Source organism: Diadema antillarum, unplaced genomic scaffold (assembly GCF_040938485.1).
Source record: "Diadema antillarum isolate AM-2024a unplaced genomic scaffold, OU_Dant_1.0 seq00001426_RagTag, whole genome shotgun sequence".
NCBI lineage: Eukaryota > Metazoa > Echinodermata > Echinoidea > Diadematoida > Diadematidae > Diadema > Diadema antillarum.
In genome coordinates this window covers 511,514-521,923 of record NW_027272178.1, presented here as the reverse complement: position 1 = coordinate 521,923, position 10,410 = coordinate 511,514, and positions in this window count along the sequence as shown.

The window sequence follows — 10,410 nt, the reverse complement described above, 5'->3', positions numbered from 1 at the left end:
TATGACGCAGAAACATGATGAAAGGTGAACGTGGGCTATCAACCCAGAAATACGCTCTTTAATCCGTTCCCTTGCATGTATTTTAAATCATTCAATCCATTATTCAAATCACAACCAAATTTTCTACAGAAATATTACAGAAAAAAAATGACGCAGTAACGAGAATAAATGGGAAGCATGTGGGCTATAGGATATTGTTCATGTTATCATTTTCCTCTTGAATATGGGTAATGAAATATTGATTGAAGAAGTCAATCTAATCAATAGCCATGCGCTCTTTTAAAGTGATAGTCATTGTGTATGTCTGAGTTCTATTTGTGTATGAATAGGTGTGTGTGTGTATGTGTGTGTGTGTGTGTGTGTGCGTGTATGAGCGCATGTGTGATTCATAATTATGCTGCTGTGTGCTGATACACCCACGGATTTGTGAATGGTGTGCGTTTGTGATGTGGGAAGTATTCTACACGGACATGTAGGCCTACATTGTATATAGTGTGAAGGTCATGCCAATCCATTTCAATCACTGGCTCTGCAGTGAGCCAATGTCACTTGGCGATGGATTCAAAGTTCGACCAAACATCCGGTATTTCTCAACGATTTTGATGTAGGGATGAGAAGGATTCAAATTGATCAATAGTGTGTTGCCCCCGGATAAATGCCTAGATGACTTCTCTGAATATTGATTCGCAGGTCCTGTGTATCACTTTAAATGGCGCTAATAGTGCATCAGAAATTACTTAGATTTTCAGCGCATGAGTGAAAAAAAAGAAACAAGTTAATTAAACTGCAGAGTACAGGCCGACCCGAAAAAGTATTATGCCCCCAGGTTGTGGGTGCGTTGCTAGCGCTGGATCGGTAACAATCGCGCTCAATTAAAATCTTAATTGATGAATCCCGCCTTACCGCAGGCACACATCGCATGTGCGACCGAAAAGAATTTTACCTAATGCTGGAACTGCGTAGCAATGCTTCTTTCTTTATCATCAGACCAAATTTGATTCCACATCTAGGAGGTAATCATTACGTTTTGATAACTGCGAACTATCACACTAGTATCACAATTGCCCCAGCATCTTCCACTGCCACGGTTTAAATATCAGTGCGAACTGGATTTCACGCCCTCTTCTGATAAAAAGGGCAAACCGCGATTCAGGGGAGAGAAAAAGTCAAGTGTTGGTTCATTGTGGCAGTTAAACCTGTTAATTAGTGTAATTATTATCTGGTGGGAGTCTAGACACGGAGCTGTTGAAATGTGATTTTGGCGACGTCGACTCGGCAAAGTATAACGATTAGTTCGGGAATTTCCTCGGTGCTCTTTGTCTGTTAATGCAAGGACTTAGGGTTAGATCGATTCAACGAGCTCGTTCACTATCGATCGACTTAATTAGCTCCTGATGAATCCGCTCTCCTGTTTAATTGGCTTAGATAAATACTTCACTGACTGAGGGAGTGATTTGCTGCATGAGGGTTTTTTACGGATTAAAATGGGTAAAACCTTTATTCGTGATCATGGTGTTTGAATGAAGGTAAAGTGATTGACGGAAAAAAGTGCTTGTGGACTGGCAGTGTGGTTGATCAGTGTTGTGCAATGTGTATGTAACTAGGTTAATACATGAATGAATAAATGAAAAAAAAAAGTATACATATTACTACACACCCACACACACCGATAAGTATGATACCTCAAGTAGGAAGCTGTTTACAATTTTGATTCAAACCTAGTTTTATATCCAAAGTCACATAATATCACATTTTCCAGTTACAACAACAAATCAATGTACTACAAAATATCAAATAAAGGAATATATAATCATTATATGATAAATTATATGATAAAGAATATTAAAAAGACAAACATACCGTTATCTGAAATAGACTAAATAATTTATAGGAAAAAAAGGCCTCGTAAAAGACAAGATTGTAGAGATGTGGGCCACTCGATTAATTGAACTTACAATAGAAAGTAAAGAAACGGAAGCACAAAGAGGCACATAATACACACCGGCACACAGACACGGGGGTGGGGGGGGGGGGGGGGGGACAGAGACAGGAAAGACAGTTATACGGTAGAGACACTGGGAAGGGGCAGTTTAGTGCAGTATACGGCACTGGGTCAGTTTGATTAAGAAAGGACTAGTAGAGAGGGAGTAGGAGTCCTCAGCATATACAGAGCAATACATTGCAAGACACTATCCACTGGCATGGGCATGGTAATTGCATGATATCAAATGAATTATGCAAATAAATTGCTAAGAATAAAATCATAATTCAAATATTATGCTAGAACCAAATAAAATGTCTTTAAATTCAGCAGTGTTCAGCAAGACTTGAGGCATTTTTTCTAGTTCATCCAATTATTAATTGCACAAAATTAGGTCCCGTATAAACGAAATGTATTCCGTGCGCGAATAATGCGGAGTAAAGGTTAAAGGATTACATAGTTTTTTTTTTGCATATTTTTAGGTGTGTGTGATCATGACAAAATAATGCATAATATATAATGTATGATGTATAAATGATTCCCTGTGAAAACCTATCAATATGTTCATAAAACATTGCTTCTGTAAAATATTGTAATTCGAATACGTTATATAATTTATATTGTTGAAACGACTGGCCTCGTCTAGACTGCACGCTACTGTAGTTTTTTTTTTTTTACCAACATTTTATTTTGTTCTTTAACTATTGACTATTTTGATTTTATATTGACAATGTTTATTATGTTACTGTTTGGTGAATAAATTTCGTTTCACTTCATTTTTAAATTCTTAGGAAAATGATATGAAAGAGCATCCAATTCTAAGAGGAATTCAAAGTTTATTTAATGAAAATTGGTTTTGAAATGGCTGAGATATCCAAAACAAAGCAATCCTGCCTAATAAAAGATGGGACCCACCTTTTATTTGAATCGCTTTGCTTTACTTTGTTTTTGGATGTTTCGGCCATTTCAAAACCAATTTTAATATATTCTAGACATAATTTTTGAATAAGCTGGTCTGTTTATGGAAACTGAATTCTACACGCATTACCTTCCGAACAAAAGGAACTATGTAAGACAGTCAATGATAGATGTCATGGATGGACCCACTCCTCTTCAGTCAGACTATATCAGACAGAACCTACGCTTATCACACGACACTGTGGAGTATGCTGCAGAGGACGCCACCATAAGACGAGATAGAGCAATAGAGATTGGCTCTATTATTTATGTGAAACTCATCTCCATTTAAATTCATTTCATTTCAATCTATTCCATTTTCAACAACAGTATATACAATGTGACATTTGCATCTACGAGCAAAATCAATGAAGATCATTTTTTTTTACAATAAAAACAAAACATATTTTAAAGAAATGCATTATAGGCAAACTGTATAATGTACATCGCATCAAGGAAAGTTGTCGCGTATGGAGGGAACGGCTAAAAAGCCTAGTTGTAAAATGCAGTCCCCTCTTCTCCACTGATTCCTTGCAATTCTCACTAGATTCATATCTTACTGAATCATATGAAATATTTTGACAAGATATGATATAGATATGCTATATAAGTTTACCAATCAAAGCAATATCTTTTCCCATATTTTGAATACTAAGTCATCAGCGCCTGTGATTATAGTATTATACAACATACCCTTCAATAATACATACAATATTATCATGATATGTGTGGAGATGAGACTTTGCTCAGCGGCAGCATGCCTTTCTATCTTGCATTTTCACAATAATGATTATGATAATTTTATAAACCTCATGGCCCTCACTCATGGTAGATTTTAGTGCAACTGATCACTGTACGTCGCTAGCAAAACTAAATAAACCAATAAACCCATAAATGCAGGGAAAATTCTTTCATGGGGACTGGATTAGATGATATCTATCTTGTCATCAGGTTGGCTATCAGTAATGTTATGTCGGAAGGAGATTTATGTTGGACACACGACAGTCGTTCTTTAAATTTCATAACTTTCGACCTCATAGAATGCTTGGTTTAATATACCGAATCTTAACCACATCACACAAAGTGCGGTTGAGGGTAACAGCTTTTTAGCTTACAATTTGCTTTTAGTAATCAACCATATTGTAAAAAATTACAATATGGTTGATGTACAAATTTGCCAGTTTCAGTAGCGATGAGAAGAATCATATTTTTTGTTTTCATGATAATAGTGTGTGAGTTTGTGTGTGTATTTGTGCTTAATGGTTTGCATGTGTGCATATGAATTGATATTAGTATGAAATGCGTTTTTTTTTTTCTAATTGAGATGTAGCAGTTCCATTCGTCATATCTATATGATTCCGTATAAACTTTGTTTTTGTTTCATTTCTTTGCTATCATGCAATATTATTTTCTCTCTTTCGGGCATTTCTTCTTTACGAGATACCGCAAACGCGTTATCAGATTCGCAGCCAAATTAAGAAGAAAAAGATGGCAAGCCTGTGGCAAAACAAAACAGAGCCTATGACACGACAAAATTATATGAAACAAGTGTTATAAATGAATCTCACAACGTGATCGAACTCACATATTTCTCGCTTTGATGTTCCCGTGCTTGGAGAAAGTGTATCGCTCACCAGGCAACAGTGAGCCAAATCTTTCGAAAATTATTTTTCAGTGACAAAGTAAAGCTGTAGAAACGTGCGCGAAGAAACGACGAAATGCAACCGAGATTATGATCTTGCCCAAATACGCTGAGCGTGAGACTGCATTGTGTGCATGCAGTGCGGCCCAAAGCTGTGCAATGATTTTTCTCGGTTGTATTGATAACGCAGATTCTCACATCTGATGACTTTAATTTTCGCCGTTGCCATGGCAATGGTTCAGTGGGAACACGTGCTTTTCACCTTGACTAGAGACAGGGCATACTCACATTCAGTGTTATTATTCTACACACTTTTCTAGCCTATTATGACCATTGGATACGGAACTTCATTCAATCAGTTTCTTATAGAGTCCCAGTATGCGCATCATCGATTTTCTTCTTTTTTATCGAAACGGCTCTCCAATACGATAACATTTTACCATCTTGGTCTGACACTATGATAATGCTTCATGAACGAATATTGTCATGAATGGTATATGGTCAAATCGCAGCAATTTGTCCTTCAATATTTCATCGAAAACAGCTGTGTCATACCCTCTTGTGATTTTGACGACATCCATGCAATGAATTGGCGGCAGTTGTATAATAGCATTATCAATGACTCTTTAATATAATTCTGCTGGAAAGTGGAACAAGAGATATAGCTGAATTGAAATAATCTTTACAATCATTTCTGGGCCAAGTCCAATTAAAAATGATAAAAAAACAACCCAATGATAACTTGCACTAATAAGATTTGATGAGGTTACAAGAAGAAATAATTACGAAAGCTGATTGACTACTTAAATGACAATAACCACCCACCCGCATTCCATCAATATGATGTAATGTTTACGTCATTTAAATGTTAATCTTCTGATTTGCTTTGGGGTATTATACAAATCTAACAGACGGGGGGGGGGGGGGGAGCAGGGGATCCGTACACCAAAAAATAGAATGTGTTAAGTGGGGACCAAATTATGCATTGCATTGCCAATATCGTTTGTAAATATGCTTGCTGCTGAATTTAAGCCCTGAAAATTGACACCATGATCATGATGATCACTATGGATTCGTACATGTCCCTTCTTTGTCTATGCGTTTGGATGCATTCTCATTTAATTTGTTGGGTCTGCGATTTAGTAAGAAAAGGACAGGAGTCACAAATTTGATCGGAAAAGATGAGCAAAAACAAGTGGGATGAAAAGGAAAAGGAAATAGTCTTTTTCTCTCACAAAGTGATTCCAACATTAGCTTAGCAGGCCAAAGGAGGTACTTGATAAAGGGGAATATAGAATATATTATTTTAGGAGAGCATTATATCTTCCTTTGCCATATACCACTGTGGGCTCTTAGGTAGAGCAATGGACGTTTTATTCATGTAGCATACATTGCAGTAGTCGTGCTATAGCTTGCTACTGCCAAATGGCGTGTACCACGGTTGGATCGCGGATCAGTTTTCAGCTGCATAGGGTGTTAATCAGATCATAGTGGCGGAAAATGGGATCACTCCGCTCTCCCATCTCGCCTATAAAATGCCATTCAACGATGGCATAATATCGGGAGAGATATGCAAATTATGGAAGATGTTGTTGGTCATTTAATTGCCCGGAGCCAAGAAGTCGTAATGACGAAATTAGATTTGAAGCTTCTTTCGCTAAGATGGTTTCGACACTTTTTGATAGCCGTGTAATCGACGGGCAGTTACTCTCAAATCCATTTTTTTTGTCGATGCGGGGTGAAGGGGAAAGAGATTCAAAAGACTTGCCCAGCGCCGCTCTGAGACTAAGCGTATACAGCTTCGCCGGCTTGTTAGTCCTCACGTTCGCCGTAACTTCCCCGTTGAGTCTTGTGAACACATGGCCTTGTATCGCTGGGTTGGTACAAGCGCGTCTCGGAAGAATCGCGTCACATTCGGTTTCACATTAAAACCCCTGCCTCTCGCAAATTGGTCGGACATTATTGGATTACGCACGGATTTGCTTTTAGAAGGAAGCGATATCCCAAAACTGCCGTCTTCGGGTCAATTAGGCAAATTGAAAAAAAAAAAAAAGAGGAAGGAGGAAATAAAAATACGCTGGCAAATATGACGAGAAAGTAAAAAGTAGATCCCTGCCTTCCGTCATACACATTGAATGTATAATAAGTAAGAATTACCATTACACACACACACACACACACACACACACACACACACACACACACACACACACACACACACGTATATAGGGGCTTGTTGTGAAGACGTGCGTGTGGGGGCGTGAGTGTGTGTTAAACACATTCCGGTGAAATATGGTTACATAATGTTGATGTAATCAAGTGGGATATAATGCATATTATGGTCTATAGTGCATACTAGTAAAAGAATTGTTCCGTTAGAAATGCTTAGTTGTTTCGACTTCTAAATGATTTACTATCACTGTGAATGTTAAAGAGAGAGAGAGATTATAGCAGTAAAATACTGCAAAATGATGTTGATTTTGTCTTCAACTACATTCATTTTTGTCTTTTGTACTCAGAACAGATTGTTTTTAATCATAATGTATGATTTGAGAATGAAATCAATAAAGATCAAGGGGAAAAGTGTTAGTGTTAGTGTGTGTGTGTGTTGTTGATGTGTATATAAGCGGTAAGTGTAAGTATGCATGCATTTACTTCATGTTTTTTTTTTTTGGGGGGGGGGGGGTTATTTGACAGCCTGGAAAATACTATAATTTTGTTGAAGTATGTCTTAACTCAATCTTAAGTAAGGACAAACTTTAAAACTAACGCTAATCTGAATCACGCTTGCACACAAACGTTCTTTAGCTCCAGTTTGGTGGTTTATAAAGGCTACGTATATTAATTTTGGCCCCATTAGACGTTTTCTCAGGACTTTAGACCGTGACTCCTCTCGAGAATGAGAACACGGGCAATATTCGACTAGAAGTTCATAGAATTGAGACAGGGACCGTGAATTTCTGAGGGCATAGCGCTCTAGTGTTACATGAGTATCTCCCAAAGATGAGGACATGTCGTGAATGGAGGCGGGGAAGGGGATGCAGAGCTCAGTTAACATGGCAACGAAAGACAACATGCCGACCCGTCGCTCAAGTGGCGCTACGGCACACTGCGATATATTCAATGGGACGGAAAATTGATTACCAATAGATATCATGTATCTAGGGCTGAGTAAACGGAGCCCTCTATGTCAACTCCGGATCGTGGTTTGGCAGTACTGATTGATTGTCGGCCTGCCATGCCAGCGACTTAATTAAAGCCATCTTCATTTCTAACTTGTCCAGATCGCATCGTTAGGGTCAAATCGCCTGACGCTTGCTTAACTTCACCATTTTTGTCCCCTTTTATTCCCCTTTTCAATTAATGACTCTGGTATGGTTTATCTCTGCGACGACCGAATCTTCCTCGTTCGTGCTGGTAGGCAGCCCGCCGCGGATACCCTACCGAAGGGACATGGTCTACGCGGAGTTGAGGGAGCTTGTGAGCACGTCTTGACGTTCACCCTTTCTGTTTACCGAGGGAACTGAACAAACCCACTGCGAAAAGAGGCGGCTGATTTTTATTAATATCCCATCGCACTGTGTCAGCCTCGTCCCGTCTCCGAGCACTCTCCCCTCGTCACTCCTCTCGCCCTTTTTACACTGACTCGAGATTGTGATAGGGCAGACAAAAACGAAGGGGGAGAGTTTAAAGACGGTTTATTTGGAGGGCAATCAACGGCTCGTTTCCATCAATTTCCTGTCCGTTGGTACAACAAAAACTAGCGAAATGACGCTGAAGAGGGCATGCGTGCACAGTCATATCCCCAGCGCTCATGTCTCGATACTGAATACCACCACGACCATGAGATTGTTTAACTTCTTTTCACTCGGACTTTCTTTTTTCTCCCCCTCCTCCAATATTGCCATCACGTGGCAAATTTCCTAAGAGCAACAAGAAATGCACGGGAGAAAATGGCTCAACATCAGCCAGAAACTCATGAAACGCATTGAAGTCCTTCGAAATGCTCTCTCGTGTCATTGTCTCATGCATAAATCCGAAAATCTTATAGATCCTAAGACAGTCTGGCCTCGTCTTTCATAAGACTCATGATAGAATGAAGAAGGAAAAGGAGGAGGAAGAGGATGAGGAGGAAGAAGAAGAAGAAGAAGAAAGAGGAGTGTAGGAGGAGTTGGAAGAGGAGGAGGAAGAAGAGAAGGAGGAGGAGCAGTTTAGGAGGAGGAAGAGGAGGAGGAGGAGAAGGAGGATTAGGAGAGATAGAGGGAGGGAGGGAGGGAGGGAGGGAGAGAGAGAGAAAGTAGAGAGAGAGAAGGTGGACTTACACAAAATATGACGCAGGCATTGCGTCACTATTCACCAGTGAACGTGACAGTATGACAGTATGTTTTATTCTAAAACAATACAATGTATGATTCAGAAACTACAGAAGATATTTTCATTTTAAAGTACCAATGAAATGGATGAATCAAATTAAGTGTAATTATTCTAGTCTGATATTTTATTCATCTTGGATTAATGTAGGGCCTACAGCATACATATATGGCGGACAGTGAGTTAATAGATTCAATGCATTTTCACAAACTAGCGTACATTTGTGTATACGGTAATGCATTTCAAATAACGTATATCAAAGTTCCATGGTTGTCTGAAACGAAAAACGTCATCTTATTCTTTTTCACAATGCAAAAATAGAGCACTACGACATCAGCTGGCATCGCATGACAAAAAATATCATTTATTAAGAACTTTCTAGTCTTCTATTTTGGACAATGATTTGCGACCTTTTTTCCCAAAATATGAGTCAGATGTATTTTGTCTGCAGAAACTTAAGCCTTCACGTGCCCATGCACCTGGTGCAACCTATGCGTTAGCATGAAATAAACTGTTATTGGTTAATCCTCTACCGAGACTCGACTTTAGTTGCGCGAAGTTAATGTGATGTAGGCGTAACAATACACACAGCTGTCGTTAACGTCAAGTGTTAGAGAAGGGAATATGAGTGGGTATCACATCATCTGTGATCACTGTCGAAGGATCTGGATGTAAGCGTTCACCTTAATTATAATTCTGTCCGCATGTTTGTGTATTACAATGTATATCATTTTGATAAACGTCATACAGTCTGTATGCATCTATTAGTAGTAATACTATGATGATTGACAGTATTTTTTTTTGCGTTATAAAGCATTAGTTGAGAATGCCAGGACCAAGATTTAAACTTGTTTTTCCTGATCAGGTGTGTTTTTTTTTTCACTAACCACCGACCTATGAGGTCCACTTTTAATGTCAAATTACATAAATCTATATCACCAAGAAAATAATGCATGTTTACACTTTAAATGATTTTCATACAAATGTCTTTCCAAGAAAGTCATTGTTATTCATAGCATGACGATGTTTGGTTTCTTCACATAAATTTGATTTGATTTTTGATTTGATTTGAAATCATTTCTATTTTGTGTTCACAAAGGCAAGGAACAAACATAACTGAGTTACAATGATTATTATTATTATTGCTATTATTTTGACCGTTTTTATTTACAAAAGTAATCGGAACAATAATACTAATAGCAACACTTGCAACGAGTAATAGTAGTCATAAGAACCAAAGTTGAGGAGTCCAAATCAAAATCGCAGCTTGTATTTGTCCCCCCCCCCCCAAAAAAAAAAAAAAAAAAATCACATCATAGTGAGATACATAATAAGTACAAGCATGCAGTTGATATGCATAATGCATGATAGGTCTAACAGCTATGCTAAGGATTAAAAACCATTGGTGGAGTATTTGTAATGGCTGTACTATAACTTTTCACAATATTTCTATACTTCA